This window comes from Ahaetulla prasina, chromosome 5 (genome assembly GCF_028640845.1).
Source record: "Ahaetulla prasina isolate Xishuangbanna chromosome 5, ASM2864084v1, whole genome shotgun sequence".
NCBI lineage: Eukaryota > Metazoa > Chordata > Lepidosauria > Squamata > Colubridae > Ahaetulla > Ahaetulla prasina.
This window is the reverse complement of record NC_080543.1, coordinates 39,528,743-39,548,208: the sequence shown is the minus strand read 5'-3', so window position 1 is coordinate 39,548,208 and position 19,466 is coordinate 39,528,743. Positions and strand designations below refer to the sequence as shown.

General features: G+C 36.9%; 1 protein-coding gene and 1 long non-coding RNA gene across 4 annotated transcripts in view; one reads left to right on the top strand and one right to left on the bottom strand.

The window, feature by feature from the left end:
- EPHA3 (EPH receptor A3) overlaps positions 1-19,466 on the bottom strand; it is a 251,911-nt gene that overhangs the window by 93,697 nt on the left and 138,748 nt on the right. The window lies entirely within an intron of this gene.
- On the top strand, positions 14,666-16,474 carry LOC131199628 (uncharacterized). Its single transcript, XR_009155371.1, has 3 exons — positions 14,666-14,974; positions 15,366-15,634; positions 16,329-16,474. It is a non-coding gene; the product is annotated as an uncharacterized LOC131199628 (long non-coding RNA).

Below are 19,466 nucleotides of genomic sequence, written 5' to 3'. Positions count from 1 at the left end.
ATGAAAAAAGTGACTTATGACCATTTTTTACATCTAATGACTATTGCAGCATCCCCATGGTCACATGATTTACATTTGGATGCTTGACAATAAACTCACATTTATGATGGTTGCAATGCCCCAGGGTCATCTTTTGCAACCTTCTGAGAAGCAAAGTCAATTGGGAAACCAGATTCACTTAACAACTGTTTTAATAATTTAAACACTGCAGTGAGTCACTTAACAAATGTGGCAAGAAAAATCGTAAAAATGGGGCAAGCTCACTTAACAAATTTCTCACTTAGCAACATAATTTTTGGGCCCAATTGTGATAGTATGTTGAGGTCAAACACATTTCCAATTAGTCCAAATATTCAAAATTAATTATTACTGGGGTGATATTTATATTTTGTATTTTAAATAAAAAAATAATGGTAGAAGATTCCTTTAGGTTCTGGCTCTTATTCTAGTTCTGTTATTTGTATTTGTATGTTGGAATGTAACATTGAGAAATCATGAATTCTAATTCTGAATTTTAGTCAATGTTCTTTTTCATGTCTGTTCCCTTTTTTCTATATTATATGGCTTAATGTTTAATTAATAATGAATGAAAATCACAGTAATAATTTTTTGATGGAAATACAAATGCAAAATATTTTCCCTGGGAGAAGTTAGAAAGTACTTACTTTTGTTTTGTCAAAGACAGAAAGTAGAACTTATGCTAGAGCTGCCAAAATTGGTACCATTTTTGTAAGTAGGTTACTTTAAGTACTAAAGTTTGAATAAAAGGACATTGGATCTGAAGGATCAGGTTAGTTTGTGCTGTGAAAATTGTATATGAGGTAATAGTGACATACATAAAAAGAAGAAATTAGCAGGAATTATTGTGTCACCGCTTCACCACCAGCAAACTGTAACACACTTATTTAAATAGGGTGCATTTTATTAGCTATAAAAATAATATTCTTAATTTAATGTTGCTGGTCAATAGCATGTTTAAGCCTGCTCTTAAAAATACTTAAAATTTCAACAATCCAGGTCTGTTCTAAATTGACTAAATTAAAAAAAGAGTGCTTTGTGAGAAGCAGTTTCAGTTGATTAAACATCAGTTTCATTCAACTTAATGAGAAAAGTTAAATGACTTTTAGGGCAATGCAGGTATAGAGTATAATGGGTCTTAATCGGGTTAATAAAACCCTGTTAATAAAGCAATCAGTGAGGGGAAGGAAAGGGGCAGCTTTAATCCAAACTATTGGTCACATTATTCTCAGCAGTCATATGAACCTGATGCACTTAGTCAACAATGGGGTAGTGTCAGTGCCCTTCCTAGGCAATTCTCTAAAGGGGAAAAAAAGGCAAAGTTAGCAAGCAATTACAAAGTGCTCTGTTACAAAAGAGTAATTATATTAGTCATAAAATATACTTTCAAAATTCTGATTGCCTGTAGAATTTAGTCTTGTCCATCACTGCCTGGCTGGCAATGGGAAAAGAGCACTGATCTAATAAATCCTTGCTACTACTCTTCTAGTGTAATATTAATGGGACATTGGGCAGAATGCCCTAAATGAATAGAGATGCTGTATCTCTTAAAATGGAAGCCTTTGACCTGGTTAGCGTGAATACCTGCTGGCAAATTCAATAGTATGGAGCTATGGCTGGATTATTGACCAATTAGGTTAAGTGTGGGGTTTATAAATGAAGTGGGTGTCCTTGATACTTGTGTCATCACAATATAGATTAATTAGCTGCTATGGACCTAGAAGCTATATTTGCACAGCATAAGTTTAGTCAGTGTTAACATGGTTCACTATTTATAGTTTATTTATTCATCAAGTGTACATAGACACTCATCTCCCTGAAGGCAACTCTGGAAAAAGTAAAAGCCAAAATATAAAATTCATATTATGAGGTATCATAACAGCTAGAAATTCAAGCCATGATGCCAACGTATTCAGAAGTCTCTCTGAAAATTTCCACTTAGGTGATGAAAAAACTGGAGGCTCAAAGAATACATTGATGTTTGATTGGCTCCATTGTTAGCTTTACATAATACAATTTTTCCTGTAAGAGTTTAAGACAACCAGCATCATACCCCCCAATTCCAATTTTATCTTGACATCACCTGTAAAGTAGGTTATCATGCAAGATGGTACCCAGTGGCTTCAAGCTGAGTGAGAATTATCTCAATAGTTCTAGACCTCATTCTAAGTGTATATATGCACCATACTACCTATTTTTGTCTAAAAAGATAGCAGCATCTGTCTTGCTCCAGATACAAAACACAATTAGGCCTGGATAGGACTTCTGTGAGATTAGCAGGGAATAGTCTCCATTAGGCTAGACTGAGAATTTGAAAGAAATAACACAGACTGAAGAAGATGGCAAATCACCTACAAACATTCTCCAGTAAAACTGTGTATGTTTCATTAGTCATCAGAAACTGATCTTACTCAAGAACATTTTTTTAAAGGAATACCATCTTTAAAATTGGAAGCCAGTGCTTATGCTGAACTTTTAAAGCTTGTCAAGTACACTCAAGAATAATTGTTTTTATTTTTAGAACATTTGAGAAAGAATGTATCCATTCATGCTAAGTGGATAAAGAAAAATATTTTTTTTTTTAATTTATATCCCGCCCTTCTCCGAAGACTCAGGGCGGCTTACACAGTGTTAAGCAATAGTCTTCATCCATTTGTATATTATATACAAAGTCAACTTTTATTGCCCCCAACAATCTGGGTCCTCATTTTACCTACTTATAAAGGATGGAAGGCTGAGTCAACCTTGGACCTGGTGGGACTTGAACTTGCAGTAATTGCAAGCAGCTGTGTTAATAACAGACAGACTTAGTCTTCTGAGCCACCAACGGCCCTTATATTAGTTTTTGAGTGTATCATTTTTGCCTAAAATAAGGTAGATACTCCAGTATTTAAAAACACTTATAAATCCTTCCCTCAGTAAACATTTCTATTACTAATCACATTGCTTTCATGAAAATATATTTCTGATAATTCAATCACTCCGTAAGTGTGTATAGTACACAATGTGGACTTGAAAACTGAAGTTTTTAAACATAGTATGTTTATACTACATGATAATAGAATAAACCCAAAGTAAAGTGCCAAAAAGTATTTCAATTGGCAAGTGAAGGTTGTTTTTATTATTAGACACAGTCATAATGTATTAGTGGAATAACATATTAAATCATACCTAATGTGAAATGATGTCTCACTGATAGCATGTCGCTGCTACTATAATTTATTCTACTGACATCGCACTGTCAAATCAAGGCAGTTTTCCATAGATCTGGCACTGGACAAACTCTCGTGCCAAAGCCACTGATTAAGAACTCTTATGCCCACCTGGTGCCATTAAAAATGTGACATAATGAGCTTTCATTGATTACCATTCTGTAATGACCTGAACACTTAATCTAATTTGGCTCTTTTCCTGCTGAAATCTTCAATCACCTAAAGAAAGCACAGTCAGCAATATGGACATAAAAGCACACACTGGATGGTTTAACACTGAGTTTTTTCTTAAAGACTATGTTTATAGTCTTTATAACCTATAAACCTATGTTTATAGTCCTTATAATCTTTATGACAGATAGCAGTGTACCTTGAAATAATTTTAACCTGGGAAAGTATACATGGTGTGATTTCGACTGAAAAGAGTATATCTGTACTGACTTTTCCCCCTTTGCATTGTAGAATATTCAAATCCAGAGATCATGAGTTTTAGTTCTGCCATAGGTACAAAGTCAAATGGGCCACTTAGCCCTAGGAAGCAGGCAATGGTAAACCACTTCCAAAATCTTTCTGAAAAAAATTCAGGATTTGTCCAAGCAGTCACCAAGGATCAAAGGCACAAAATATTATATTGACTGGAGGATAACCCTAAAAGCCTTTAGAGAAAAATTATTGCAGAAATGATGTATTTGGTTCCAGATGACTTATGCATCAATGCAGGTGAATATAAAAATGTTTTTTAATTCATTCCAGTTAGGACATAAGTCTTCAAAGGATAAATACGTAATCTATAAGGAAATGTATTATAGAAATCACATGAATTCTACAAGAGGGCAGGCGTAACATTAGGACCGTAAGGGGCAAAGGGAAATGTGATAGGATTGCAAAAAGAGGCTATTGTAGAAAAGGTGGTACTGCTAAACAATTATGCCAGTTAAAATTATGGAAAAAATTGGGAATGTTTATATTCATAAATAATGAGTTGGAAACATTTTAAATCTTGCTGATTTTAAAAACTGAATATTTGGTTTTTAAAGTATATCCTATACTGTATCTTTAGAAATGTAGAAATAGGTCATTCATCAAAAATGAAAAGAAGAGTTTTGCACATTTCTATTGTTACAGCAACCTAGTTGTGTTGTATAAAATGTCCTCTCAGGAATGAACAGTTTGACATTCTCAAAGGAGAGATATATTTATTGAGCTATTATAAATTATGTTTTAAGGAAGAGTGAATAACAGTCATAAAAGATGCGTACTACGAAAAGAAACTACTTTTGAATGAGCTGCCCTTTATTATGAGGGTAAATTAAAATAACAGAATTCATTGCTGGAAGTTGACAGGACAGTGGAACTCCGGTGACAGCAAGTTTTTCCACTCATAAGAGACAACCAAATCAATCACATGGAATGCTTGTGGCTCAGCTTGATGTTGGCAATTTGTTAGAGGTTGACTTCTAGCCACCTCCCACTTATCTCTACGGACTGTATACTAAAACTGTCATAAGGCACAAAGTGTAAACCTGCCCAAAATACCTCAAGCCTCATCTGGAACATGAATCAGTTCATTAAGAAAAGAGATATTTTCATATATCATACCAGACAGACACATGCATTGCATAAATCAGGCCAACCCTTTTCCTATTTAAGGTTGAAAGTTGGTTCCACTTCTTCTCAGTAAATTAGAGTTTTAAAACGGAGTAAATGATCTGTGCACATAATCTCATGCAACAATGAATTTCAAGGTCTTACATGGGTTCTTAATAATTTCTCAAATTTAGGTATCTAACTTGCCTATAATGCATTTGGGCTTTGTAATCATCTATCTATATGTTGTTATTATTTTCCTTTGTAAGCCTCTAACTCTTCTAGTTATATCCCTAGCAACTATCTTTGTCAAGAGTAAATCAAGTAGAATTACATTCATTTTACTTTTGAAGAACTCAGAGTAACTATATATATGTATGTATGTACGTATGTATGTATGTACGTATGCATGTATGTCTTTGGTTATTCGGGTTTTCTCCCGCGTAAAATTGGAAGTTTCTTGGCGACTTCGTCAACTTCAGGCTGGTGTTTTCAGCTTTGTGCTTCTAGGAGCAATGTGTTTTGCTCCTAGAACACATTGCTCCTAGAAGCAGGAAGCTGAAAACACCAGCCTGAAGATGACGAATGAGACTTTGTCGAAATGTCGCCAAGACACTTCCAATTTTACGCGGGAGAAAACCCGAATAACCAAAGACCTACAAAAACCTGCGAAAATCTAAGAACACACACACACACACACACACACACACACACACACACACATATATTCATAGGTTTTCATGGGTATAGGTATGTAGGTCTTGGTATATTCGGGTCTTTTCCCGTGTAACGTTGAGAGTATCTTGGCAACGTTTCGACATTTTGAAGGAACCAAATTAATCTCCAAAACTGAACACTATAACAAGATAATAATTTTATTTATTTATTTATTTATACGATATATAAGCATATATATAAGCATATATATAAGCATATATATAAGCATAAGTATATAATAATTATACGAATTGGATATAATTAAAGGGAACATTAGGACAGGAATGGTAAGCATGCTTGTGCTCTTATGCACGCCTCTTACAGACCTCTTAGGAATGGGGTGAGGTCAATAGTAGATAGTTTCTGGTTAAAGCTTTGGGGATTTTGGGAAGAGACCACAGAGTCTGGTAGTGCATTCCAGGTATTAACAACTCTATTACTGAAGTCATATTTTCTGCAATCAATATTGGAGCGGTTCACATTAAACTTAAATCTATTGTGTGCTCGTGTATTGTTGTGATTGAAGCTGAAGTAGTCTTCAACAGGAAGGATGTTGTAACAGATGATTCTTTGAGTTAAGCTCAGGTCATGTCGAGGGCAGCAGAGTTCTAAATTTTCTAAACCCAGGATTTCAAGTCTGGTGGCATAAGGTATTTTGTTGTAATCAGAGGAGTGGAGAACTCTTCTTTTAAAATATTTCTGGACACGCTCAATTGTATTAATGTCCAAAATGAGATATGGGTTCCAGACAGGTAAGCTGTATTCAAGAATTGGTCTAGCAAATGTTTTATATGCTCTGGTTAGTAGTGTAGTGTTTCTGGAACATTTCTGGAACATAATTATGGAAGCCATCAAAATAGAGAAACACCCCCATAACATGAACAAAATGGTATGACACCTCCCGCCTACCAGATGTCTGGAACTAGCCTTAGTCAACAAACGAGTCCCAGTCACAAAAATTGTTACCAGACCCAGGATAACACACAACGCCACCACCAATCATTCTCACCAGATTCACCAGATTCAAACCCAAACCCATCCCACAGATGAAACACAACCACCATCCAGAAGCCAGACCATGCTGGCACCACTGGCACCCACACAAAGCAAGCTGACACACACCAGGAGCACATGACAAGACCTTGGACTCGGAGCCAAACCAAAACCCAGGATATGTGGTGCCTTTTATATGGCAGCCCTCCTCCCATATATAAAAGGCACCAAAGACAGAATCAGCAAGATCCTCCACAAACACAACATCAAGACAGCATTCTGCACTAACCGAAAAATATCCACCATCCTAAGAAACCCCAAAGACAAAATTGAGTTAGAAAATCAAGGAGTATATGAAATCCCATGCACCGCCTGCCCCACCACATACATTGGACAAACCAACAGAAGAATAAGTGCACGCATTAAAGAACACACGAACTCAGTCAAAAAAGAGGAACCAACTTCTTCCCTGGTCCAACACCTTAAAGCCACAGGACATGATATTGACTTTAAAAAGACCAGAACTATCGCCAAAACTGAACACTTTAACAACAGAATAATCAGAGAAGCCATCAAGATAGAAAAACGCCCACACAGCATGAACAAACGAGATGATACCTCCCGCCTACCAGTCATTTGGAAACCCGCCCTTATTGACAAACAAGTCCCTAACACGAGGAATGACACCAGACCGACACTCACGAGCTCCACACAGGATGTCACCACCACACATCCACCCCGAAAGCAGACCCAAACTCACACTGATCATGAAGCACGACCAAGGACCAGAAGCCAGACCGCAGCTGCAACATTAGCCATTTCAAACCCCTCCAATCCATACATGCAGCAGACTGACACCCACTATGAAGATGTAGCACGATCACGAACACGAAGCCAAACAACAGCAATGCAGCTCACCAGCTCAAATCCCCCTGCAAATCAGACTAATCTGAGCACAAAGCCGCCACCAAAACAGGACACACCATCAGCCAAACAGAGCACAAAAAAATCCCCATCCAATCAGAGCACAGCCAAGCTCCCACCCAATCAGTTCAAACCCCCACTAGCAGTTAAAAAGGAAGAAACAGCTGCGATCACACATTCCCAGAAGCACGAAGCTGAAGCCTGAAGATGACGAATGAGACTTTGTTGAAACGTCGCCAAGACACTTCCAATTTTACGCAGGAGAAAACCCGAATAACCAAAGACCTACATATATATAATATAATATATATATTATATATATATATATATATATATATATATATATATATATATATATATATATATATATATAGGTCTTGGTTGTTCGGTTTTCTCCGTAAAATTGGAAGTGTCTTGGCGACGCTTCGACGAAGTCTCATTCATCTTCAGGCTTCAGCTCGTGCTTCTGGGAGCAATGTGATCGCAGCTGTTTCTTCCTTTAACTGCTAGTGGGGTTTGAACTGATTGGGTGGGAGCTTGGCTGTGCTCTGATTGGATGAGGGTTTTTCTGTGCTCTGATTGGCTGGGGTGTCCTGTGTTGGTGGGGCTTGGTTGTGCTCAGTCTGGTCTGTGCTGCAGGGGATTTGAGCTGGTGAGCTGCATAGCTGTTGTTTGGCTTTGTGGTCGTGCTACATCTTCATGGTGGTGTCAGTCTGCTGCATGAATGGATTGGAGGGTTTGAAATGGCTAATGTTGCAGCTGCGGTCTGGCTTCTGGTCCTTGGTCGTGCTTCATGATCAGTGTGGGTTTGGGTCTGCTTTCTGGGTGGATGCGGTGGTGACATCCTGTGTGGACCTTGTGAGTGTGGGTCTGGTGTCATTCCTCGTGTTAGGGACTCGCTTGTCAATAAGGGCGGGTTTCAAATGGCTGGTAGGCGGAGGTGTCATCTCGCTTGTTCATGCTGTGTGGGTGTTTTCATCTCAATGGCTTCTCTGATTATTCAAAAAGAGAACCAACTTCTTCCTGGTCCAACACTTTAAAGTCAATATCATGTCCTGTTTTAGTGTTGGACCAGGAAGAGTTCCTCTTTTTTGAATGAGTTCAAAAAAGAGGAACCAACTTCTTCCCTGGTCCAACACTTTAAAGTCACAGGACATGATATTGACTTTAAAAAGACCAGAACTATCGCCAAAACTGAACACTTAGTGATAGATAGATAGATAGATAACTCTATTAAGATCTCTGATTAAGATCTCTGATACCACATTCTGAAATCTCAGAAAGATGCAACATTTTGTAACACAAATAAAAAATCCTGGTCTTTTCAAACACAAGCATATCCTTCAGAGAAATTCTCTACTACAGTTTCCCAACACTTCCTCTTCTTGGGGTGGAGAAGTAGCTCCCATCATCCTACTTTTCAGTTTGGGGATTTCTCTTTCTTCTAGAACCTAACATATAAAGAAGCAGTTATACCAGCTCCTCCGCAGTGTCCATGTTTCTCTTTTCTCCCCACCCCCACACCAGAATTGGTAAAATGATAAGAATGGTGGTGGGATGATAGCTGCCATTTGCTTTAATATATTGCCCAATTAGCTGGCTAGAAGAATAAATGATTGGAACAGAGGGAGGGAGGGAGGGAGGGAGGGAGGGAGGGTGGGAGGGAAGGAAGGAAGGAAGGAAGGAAGGAAGGAAGGAAGGAAGGAAGGAGATAATTACCCATACATATTTCAATATGGAAGAATACTAGTAGACTATGTCCTATTTTTTATTTCCTAAAATAATAATATCACAGTAAATTATACAAACTTACAATAAAAGATTTATAATAATGTTATGCTGTATTATTTTTTATAATCCTTATTCATTATTTTGTTGAAATGTAAGTGTAATGGTAATATTCTGGTAACTCACAGGCTATATGTTGAGAAGAATTTATATTTATTTTATCTTACATATTATGATTAATGATCTAACTACAGATTGAACTGTCAATTCAACAAGCTCTTAAAAAGAATGGAAAAAAATATAGTACAATGCTATTTAAATAATACCTTTGGGTGTTCAGTCTAATAATAACTTAACAGTTTGTACACCAATATTTTGCCTAGAGGCATGAAAATACAATTTAATATTAAAAACAATTAGAGTTTTTTATTTGACCTTAATATGATAGAGGAATTAATCCGCTGAAATACATATACATACATTTCACAAAACATAGGATAAACAGTGTCTTTGTGTGTCTGTATGTACATACATCGTTTAGATGCTACACAAAATGCTTAGCAAAATGCTTGGTATAATTGTTATTGTATCTATTATTAACAATGTTTATAGTATATTCTTATAGAAGTAATTGACCAATTACTTCAGACAATGATTTCTCAAATATGTGAAATTTACATGGTTATAGTAATATTTGGATTTAGCTTTTATTTATATACTACTAAAACTCTGGTTGTCAGGATTTTTATCTGGGCAAAATGATGTATCACAGGCAAAGAATTCTGAAGCAAGGTATCTCAAATGGGCTACTACCGTGATGGCAAACCTATGGAACGCGTGCTGGTAGTGGCACGCAGAGCCATCTCTCTGGGCACGTGAGCAGTTGCCCATTGCTCTTCTGGGTTCTGGTAAAGCAGCCATCTGGTCTTCATGCACATGGGAGCGCCAGAAACTGGAAGAACATGCATGTGCGCATGCGTGTGTCGGGAAGATGATATTCCGATTTCCGGCACATGCATGTGCACCGGCCAGCTGGTCTTTGCACATACATGCACGCCAGAAACCAGAAGACCAGTTGACCGATGTGCATGCATGTGCTGGACGGAAACCAGAAGATCATCTTCCCGACACATGCATGCACACCGGATGGCTGCTCTTCCGGTTTCCAGCATGCACATGTGCACTGGCCAGCTGGTTTTGCATGTGCATATGTGGCAGAAATCAGACAACCAGGTGGCAGGTGTGCATGTGCATTAAGTGGCTGCTCTTGCAGTTTCTGGCGAGTGCCGAAAAGGTTCGCCAACACTGGGCTAGCATATAGAATGAATCCAAAATCCAGGGTCCAGGATTCCTTGTGGAATGAAGTTTAGGAAAGTTGTATCTGTTTCATGGATACATTCTACTGCAAAGCTGTTGGGCTGCTGTTGATATCATGTGATCTTCCTTTTCAAATTTCCATTAGAATTTCCCAGACAGTCTCACAATAATTCACTTTTTTCTTCACCCAGTAGCAGCCATTTACCTGCCTGCTGGGAGGGGAAGAGAAAGGAAAGGAAGGAAATTTCCAATGTTCCTTACCAGATTCCCACAATGAAACTCAATAACCAGCAGGAAGTCAGAAGTTGCTCCTGCTCCCAGGGCTTTTTTGCCCGTATTCATTCTGCTTGTCTGTTTAGGTAAGAAAATATCTATGAAATGATGATCTAATATAGAACTGGCTCTCTAGTATAGACTAGTCAGTTCAGAGTGCCGTTATTTATTGATACCCTAATATAAATTTTCTCCTATACATCTGGATCATACAAGCTACCCTTCAAAACAAACAACAAAACAAAACAAAACAAAAGTTAGCACAGAGATTTGCCTCTGAAATAATAAAAGTCTTGATATAAACTGCCGTAAATGACAAGAGTTTCTATATAGTGACATTGTACTTAGGAAATATCCTAGTGTTGCTGTTTCTGCTTCCATTGTGGGATGGGAGCAACTGTGACTTGATTTTATGTCATGGATTTTTAATGTCATAAGCTCCAGAATCACCATGTATGAATTACACACATGTGAATCCCCAAGATCTGATTTGCACCCACTTCCTAACACTAACAAGTGGACTTGTGTTAGTCCAACACTAATCCACCAAGATGCAAGGTTACCAAGTCCAAGGGAAAGGCAAATGCAAAGTCCACAGAGTCCACAGTCCATGTCCAGTCCAAAGTCCAAGGCACAGGTCCAAAATCCATGAACAAATCCAAGGTCCAAATGTACATTCCATCATAGCACAATCCGTAGTCAAGAAAACCAAAACCACAAGGACAAAGCATGCACATGGCAAGGGAATGAACAGTTGACTCAGCCTTCCATCCTTTATAAGGTAGGTAAAATGAGGACCCAGATTGTTGGGGGGGCAATAAGTTGACTTTGTAAATATACAAATAGAATGAGACTATTGCCTTATACACTGTAAGCCGCCCTGAGTCTTCGGAGAAGGGCGGGATATAAATGTAAATTAAAAAAAAAAAACTCCCACATCCATTGATCCAACTAAATAGGGATTTGCCAGTGCAGCTCATCAGGAGGGACGAAGCCGCTGCCTCATGAATAGTCTCATTGACCTTCATTGTGCCTATCTCCTCTCATCCCTGCATATTCACAAGATCAGGTGAAGGAGACAATTCTTTCTCATTCCCACTGGCCAGTTGCAGCTGTGTTCCTTTTCACCCTGCACTTTTAGTGGGTCCTCTGAATTCTCCAGCTGCAGTTGTGCTTTTCCTTTTCCTTCTTCAGCCCACTGTTCATCTGATCAACTTTCCAATTCTCCACTGTTTCTGGCCTCTCCAGTCCTGGCTCAGAGCCTCCAGCAACTTTCTGACTCCCCTCCGCATCTCCCTCCAAAGTCCCCGGAGCCGGCTCTTCCTTATCATCTGATCTGGCATCCAGGGAATACATCACAACAATCTTATATTGATTTATATTGATCACTTTTATTTAGTATCCTAGTATGATTTATGTTTGATTGCTTTTTTAATATCCTATGATTATCAATGAGCATCGTATCTTATGATTTATGATTATTGTATTTTATTATGATGATCATGATTTATCACGTTGTTTGCATGAACACTGAGAGCTTATGTACTGGAGACAAATTCCTTGTGTGGCCAATCACACTTATTTATTTATTTTTTATTTATTTAATTTTGTCATAACAATATACACAAGCATCATACAAAAAGATTATATAATCTTTATATAAAATTTATAAACTTTATATACACTTGGCCAATAAAGAATTCTGTTCTGTTCTATTCTAAATAAATTTGTTTAATAGATAATAAATAAATATGATGTGAACACTTTCATGTATGTTTGGCCATTAATCAATTCTGATTGAATTATGAAAATATACATTATATTCAATTACATTATATTCAGTATGCATTTTAAATGTATGTTACCCAAATTAAATTTTTAAGTCCCCAAATTATTTTATTGTGAAATACATACAGCTATACATGTTTTAACTGAAATATATTTAAGCTACATCTACACAATTATTTAAACTCAGAGGTATCTCATAAGCTATTTCCTTCCTTCCTGAGTCACTGAACAATCTATACTTCTTTAAAAAGCAAAAAGTACTTCTCAACTTACCACTTGAGAAGCAGTAGCAAAATGAAGTAAGTCATCTTTAGATAATTATAGAAATTCAATAAATTGGCAGCACTATGTGTAGTTTCTACAGAAATTGAAAAGCTTGCTTAGCCTGATGTCTTATATCGCCTTTACATGAAACTGACAGAATGAATTAACTTCTTCTATTAGGAGGGGTTCACCATACAATTTATAACCTCAATTGTTTGGGAAGCTCACTAGGAAATAAATTTAGAAAAACTCACATTATAGAGAAATTCCAAAATTTATTACAGCTTCCAAATAGGGTAATTGAGAATACATATCCCAGAAAGATATGCTACATTATTATATTATTTGATATTATTATATCAAAAAATCCCAGATAATTCTCATTTTAAAAGACATAAATAAAAGAAAAATATTGTTACATGCATACAATAAGTTGAAGATGCTTTGAGCTTCTGTAGTGAATAGAATTTCAGCCTAAATGACCCTTACAATTCAATTATTCTGGATGTTTCCGTTCATCTATAAATAAATAATAAACCAACAGGCAAGCAAGCCTATTTTATCATATCTCAACTTTTTGTTTCTGACAAGAATTGTAATACTAACATTGGGACTTACAGCATTCTCATGAGTACAATATAATTTACTTCTTTTCCCTAAGGATATCAAGAGAATATACAGGATGCAAACCAGTTTATGGAAAATATATTTTGAGGAGATTCTGCTTATTTTTGTGAACAGATTGTTTGCTCAAAAATAAATGTACTGTGACAGATGTCATTACATGCCTCAGTCTTCAGCAGCCTCTAATGTATTTCAATTCCAGAAAACTGAGAAAAAAATGTCAATCAAAAGCGGTTGTTTTTGTGAAAATTCCTAGTATGTTAATCTGCCGGTTTATTTTTCACTACCACCCAAAAACAACCTCTGCTATGCATATGTGATCAATTCTGACATGTTTCCAATTATAATCAACATGTAGCACAATAATTAATATGATTATTTTTTATTTATTAATCAAACTTACATCTTTCCACAAGGATCTTTGGCAGCTCACAAAATAAGAACATACCACAAAGTACAAAATATAGGCATGGAATAAGTAAAATCCCAAATTATTGTGGTTTTAGAATAAAACAATAATTATTTTACTGTTGTTATGATCATCCTCACATTAAAAATACAATGGAAAAGAAGACTCTTGGCAAGTAACCAAGAATAACTTCAATAGCACCTATTTCACAATAATGAAAATAGGACCGCAGCCTAAATAAATAAATGAATAAAACTTGAAATAAGGTAAAATACTGGCATGTTTTGCATGTGTCTCACGTTGGTTCCAGAAAGAGGGATTGCTATGCATTCTTACTATCTAGAAATCTTATTAAAACTTTAAATTCTCTGCAGGATAAATATGCAGCTTAGAATTTCTATTCCTTTTCAAGAGTTGTGGCAAAATAAAATGGAATTAAACAAGCCCACAGGTACTGTACATTATAGTATGATAAAGTGTGATGATTCTCCTCCCCCTCCCCTTCCTCAGATATCTCTTCAGATGTCAGCTCAAGGGAGGATGAAATAGTTTCTGGCACATCAGGAGGGGAGTTGGTCAATGGCACTCTGAGAGTGATTTGGCTGAAGCACAGCTTCAGCAAGACAGCCCTGAGGCATCAGTTGGGGAAAGCATGCAGCTGCAGCTGGTCAGGAATGAGGAAGAGGAACTGCTTTCTGCACCTGATCCAAGAATACGTAGAGCAGAGAAAAGGCAGGACCAGCAAAGGTCATCCAGATTACTTGTGAGGAGAAAGCCTTGCCCTTCTTGATGGGAAGCACTAGAAGCTGGCTATTTAGCATAGCAGACACATGGAGACAATATTGAAAACAATGTGTTCATTTCCCAGCTGTTGCTGTGGTCTGCTGGTCGCCTGCGGAGCTGGCAGCAGAGTCAGACAGTGAGGAGGCTGGGGGGGAAATGGGCCAGTCCTGGAGTCTGGGGAAGACTCAGATAAGAGCTCTACATTGGGGGCAGAGATGGGGCCAGGGCCAGCTGGGAGTTATATGCTGACTCTGGAGTCTCCAGAGTCTGACGTCAGCGAGGCAGAGGAACAGGGAGAGCCTATTCCCAGTGCGCACATGTGCAGAACTGCCAGAAGGTAAGAACAGTTAAGACAAAAGGAGTGATTTGGGAGTAAGGCTTGGAGATGATTGGCCCCTCCCATAAGACATAAAGGAGGAGCAAAGGCATGTGAGCCTTTGCAGGAAGCAACTTTGTTCATGCTGGTCGGTTTAAATTCTGAAGCTCCATTTTGACGCTGTGCTCCATTTGGCCTTGCAAAGCTAATTGCCAATTAGGTCTTTGGCAGTGTGTCAAGGGAGATAAAGGTGGATGCTTATCAGCCTTTTCCCGAAGTACTGTGGCAGTCTTCTGTCAGACTCTTTACAAACTATTTGTGACTCATCACGGGCTGGGAATGAACAGAATTCACAGCCGTTGAAATAAAAAGAGGGTTTTTGGGACTAATTGTGTGCTTTTTACTGTTTCAGGAAGCCTAGGTCAGAACAGCTGTGTGTTTTCTGGTATTGTGATTCCGCCTTGCTTTGGATTGAACCTGTGCCTTGACTTGAAAACTCTGTGTGAGAGGAATTTATCAATCCAATTATCAGGAACTCTGGATGAATGCCATTGAAGCCTGGTTTTTTATCATGTTTCAGACTACCAGAAGCAGTGTCAATTTTCTTTATATAGAAGGGACAATAATACTCAGAAAGCATTTGGCCTGACTTGTTGGAATACTCTCTTTTAAATCCTTGAGGTAAATGTCTTTTCACTGAAGCAATTATTGCCTTCATGAATCTATGATAGTACGGACTACTTGGTTGCATCTATTGTTTAGGTTTAATGTTAAGTTGCAAAGTGTTCTTTTATCAGAAAAAAATTGAATTTTTGGTTCATAAACATTTGTCCATAAATTGCAGTAGACACTTCATTTTATCTCTTAATCAACATTTCCCCCATCAATTATGCTATAATTTCTATTTAAATCCATTTTAGTATAGTTATGTGAATTTTTAAACAAAGATCTTCAGTCATTTTTCAGAAGTTCAATATCTGAAATATTCTTAGAAATGCAAACATAATATAATCCAATTTCCCCACAACCCCATGAAATTGAGAAGAAAATTTGTAATTGTGGCAAAAAAAATCTATTCTGTATATGAAAAGTATTTTCTTCTGCTATCTACTCTTCTGGTTATAACTACCATAATGCCTGAAGGGGGTGTCTGTAAAAAAAGGAAGTTGATGGGAAAATGTATGATGCAGAAATTTAATAATTTACATACATCTCATAGATACTTTGACGATTTCATTTTTTTGTATTTCTAAGTTTCTACACTTCTTACAAAATATTTCCATATATTAATGCAAGTGTGAAAACCTTAGGATCCAACCCTTTGCTTTGTAACTTAGTTCAAATTCAAATTAACTACATTTTCAGTCTTTTTCAGCTTGCTTTTTGTAAAGGTTTTGTGCAAAGAAAAAAACAGAAGATGACAATCTGCAATGATTTCTAGAAAAGGTATCCAAAAAAATTACTTATCACTGATAAAGACTTTGATTTGTATGATCAGTACAACAATGGCTAAGTCAAAATTACAAAATGCTGTTGGTTCTCTCTGCTGTTCCTTAGCTGCCTATCTGTACTTTTAACATTAAATATGGGAACACTTCTCATTTGTAATTGAAGAAAGACAAACTTTTATCTCCACACTTTTCTCCATCTGTAAAAATAACAGTTGTTTTCTCCCTTGATCTAAGATTTTTAGCATTTTGTCAGGAAAGTATTGATACAGTCTTATGGGAAAATAATCGCTTTTTAATTCTTTAGCATGGAAATTCACTTAGCAATGTCTTTAATGGTACTGTAAACATTTTAATGTCTCCGCTTTTTTTCCTGGATTTTGAATCATCACATCTATTTCTCATAGCCTTTAGGGGATTGAGGAACACATTTTCATTAATTTCACATTCTCAATACAATTCCATAGAAAATGGAATAGATTACTTGCAACTTACATCTTGTAACACAGCTAATGTTGAAAGAACAATAATATTATTGATTATCTATGATGAAGCAATTTGCAGAGTATGCTAGCAAATGTAATTTTCCTGTAGAACACACTACAAATGGATTCGGTGCATTTGCTTTCCAATTTGATATTATAATTACCCCAAGATTTCTTAAATGTATTATTTTTGCTGTCATTGCATATTATGGAACAGTTGCTACTGATTGAATATTAAAAACAGAAGAGACAATGCACAATTACTCACAGCCTTATGCTGCTGCTGTGCCTAGCACATATTAAGAGATGCTTCTGGCAGATGAATTGCCCCATTTAAGAAACAGTAGGATGTCACTTGTAATCAATTAACTGAGAAGCTTCCATGTATGAATGGGTGATAGACCAGCTTACATCATTGAATACTAAGCAAATTGAGCCATTTCTCTAAATTTTCAGCCCCATTTACCTTAGGCATGTATTAAACAAATCTTTAAAATCCTTAAGCAATTATCACTAGACAGTGATAAATAAAAAGCAAGAATGGCATTAATCAATTGTAGATAGTATAAAAAGACTCTTATAAATGAACCCTTATACCGAATTTCAACAGTAAATATAAAATTATAGCTACTAATCTTTTCCTCTAGATATAGTCCTTATTTGAAGAGTATTTTCAAGAGTGGTGCATTTAAATACATTTCCTAACATGAATGCAAAATGATGGATCACTCTTTTTAAGGCTGTAATTGCCCGTCAAGGAGACATATAAAATCTTGTTCTGTCACCGTCTTTATATGCTTTTAGAATTTAAAATGAATTTTTAGAAGGGTTGGTGAAGTTGGATTACATGTACCTGCCAATGTAATTCACAGATATGAAAAAATCGGCAAGGCTTTTTTTTTCTTCTCAAGATAAGGATACTGGAAAATAATGGTTTCAGTTCTGTAGAAAAACTGCATAGACATGCAGTTCAGTTAATATATTCTTTTTGGATTTTATTATGAATGGCTGTATCAGGCATTTGGAATTCTGCAGAGTCAAAGCATGCTAAAATCTGAATGGGGAAACTGCCTATTGGCACTAAAAAGTCTAAATTATTTTAATCTATCATTTGTCCATTAATTAATTATAATATTATCTCCCCACATTTATTGGTTTCACCTCTTTCTGTTGGGCTGTAAATAAAGTTGTCGTTAAAAACCATTAGTTTTTAACAATTTCTGAAATATCTTCCCATATAACAAACATATGAGGAAACAGATAGACAGACAGAGATAATTTCTTCAGAAGAAATTCTTGCTAATTTCAGTGGACTAGTTTAAGAAAAATATTACTTGTGTATATTAAAAAACATTAGATATAAAGTTATTCTGAACAATTAAAAAGCAACATATAGATTATGCAGTTTGCACTGCTGGAAGTATGGATCAGAAAAAGACAAAAATCACAACTAAAACTGGAGCTAAATATCAATCTCCCATCAATTTTTGAGGTTCTACTCAAAATTACTAGATTTGCATCCAATTCAAAGTGAAGAACAGAGTGTGAAAGAATGATTACAATATATCAAACCTCACAGGAACATGCATACAGATCCAGTTGTCTGGTTGTCTGACTCCTGAATATTTTTCTCCTAAAATATTGTAATAGCCCCAGCATCATCATAACATGAACCAATTATATATATATATATGCTTCCCAGTTCCAAAATAGGTTTCAATCTTGCAAGTCTACCCTAACATCTTTTGGGTAAATTTTATAAATTCTTTTTCAGGCAAGCCAAGCTCATCAACAACCTAAAGACATCCAACTCACTAGACAACACAACAAATAGTAATATGGCAATAATATTGTGACTAAAAAGTAGAGGACCACAAATAATAATAAAAAAAAACAACCAGGAGTTATCTACAACATACAGTGTAATGCCTGCAACAACCACTACACAGGACAAACAGGCAGAAGACATCCATGAACACCAACGTGCAATCAGAAGACATGATGAAAAGTCTTTAATTTTAGACATATGGACAGATTTAACCATAGTTTCAATTGGAAAACTGTGATCATCCTAGACCTGTGTTGGAGAACCTTTTTGGCACCGAGTGCCGAAATGGGACAACGCGCACATACGTGCAGCGGAAACCAGAACAGCAGCCGCCCGGTGTGCATGTGTGCGCCAGCCACCTGGTCTTCCAGTTTCTGGCATGCATGTATGCACAAAGACCAGCTGGCCAGTGTGCATGTGCATGCAGGAATCCGGTAGAGCAGCTGCCTGGTGCACTGGTCGTTGTGCATGCATGTGCGCCAGAAACCAGAAGACCAGTTGGCTGGCATGCATGTGCACTCCGGAAACCAGAAGATCATCTTCCTGGCACGCACATGTGCATTCGATTTTTGGTGCTCCCACACATGTGAAGACCAGCTGGCTGGCATGCCAGAACCCAGAGGAGCAATGGGCTTGCGTGCCTGGAGAAATGGCTCTGCATGCCACTTCCGGCATGCCTGCCATTGGTTCAGCATCATGGTTCTAGACCTAGGCTAAATCTAAAAACGATAGGGAATTTCTAGAAGCATAGC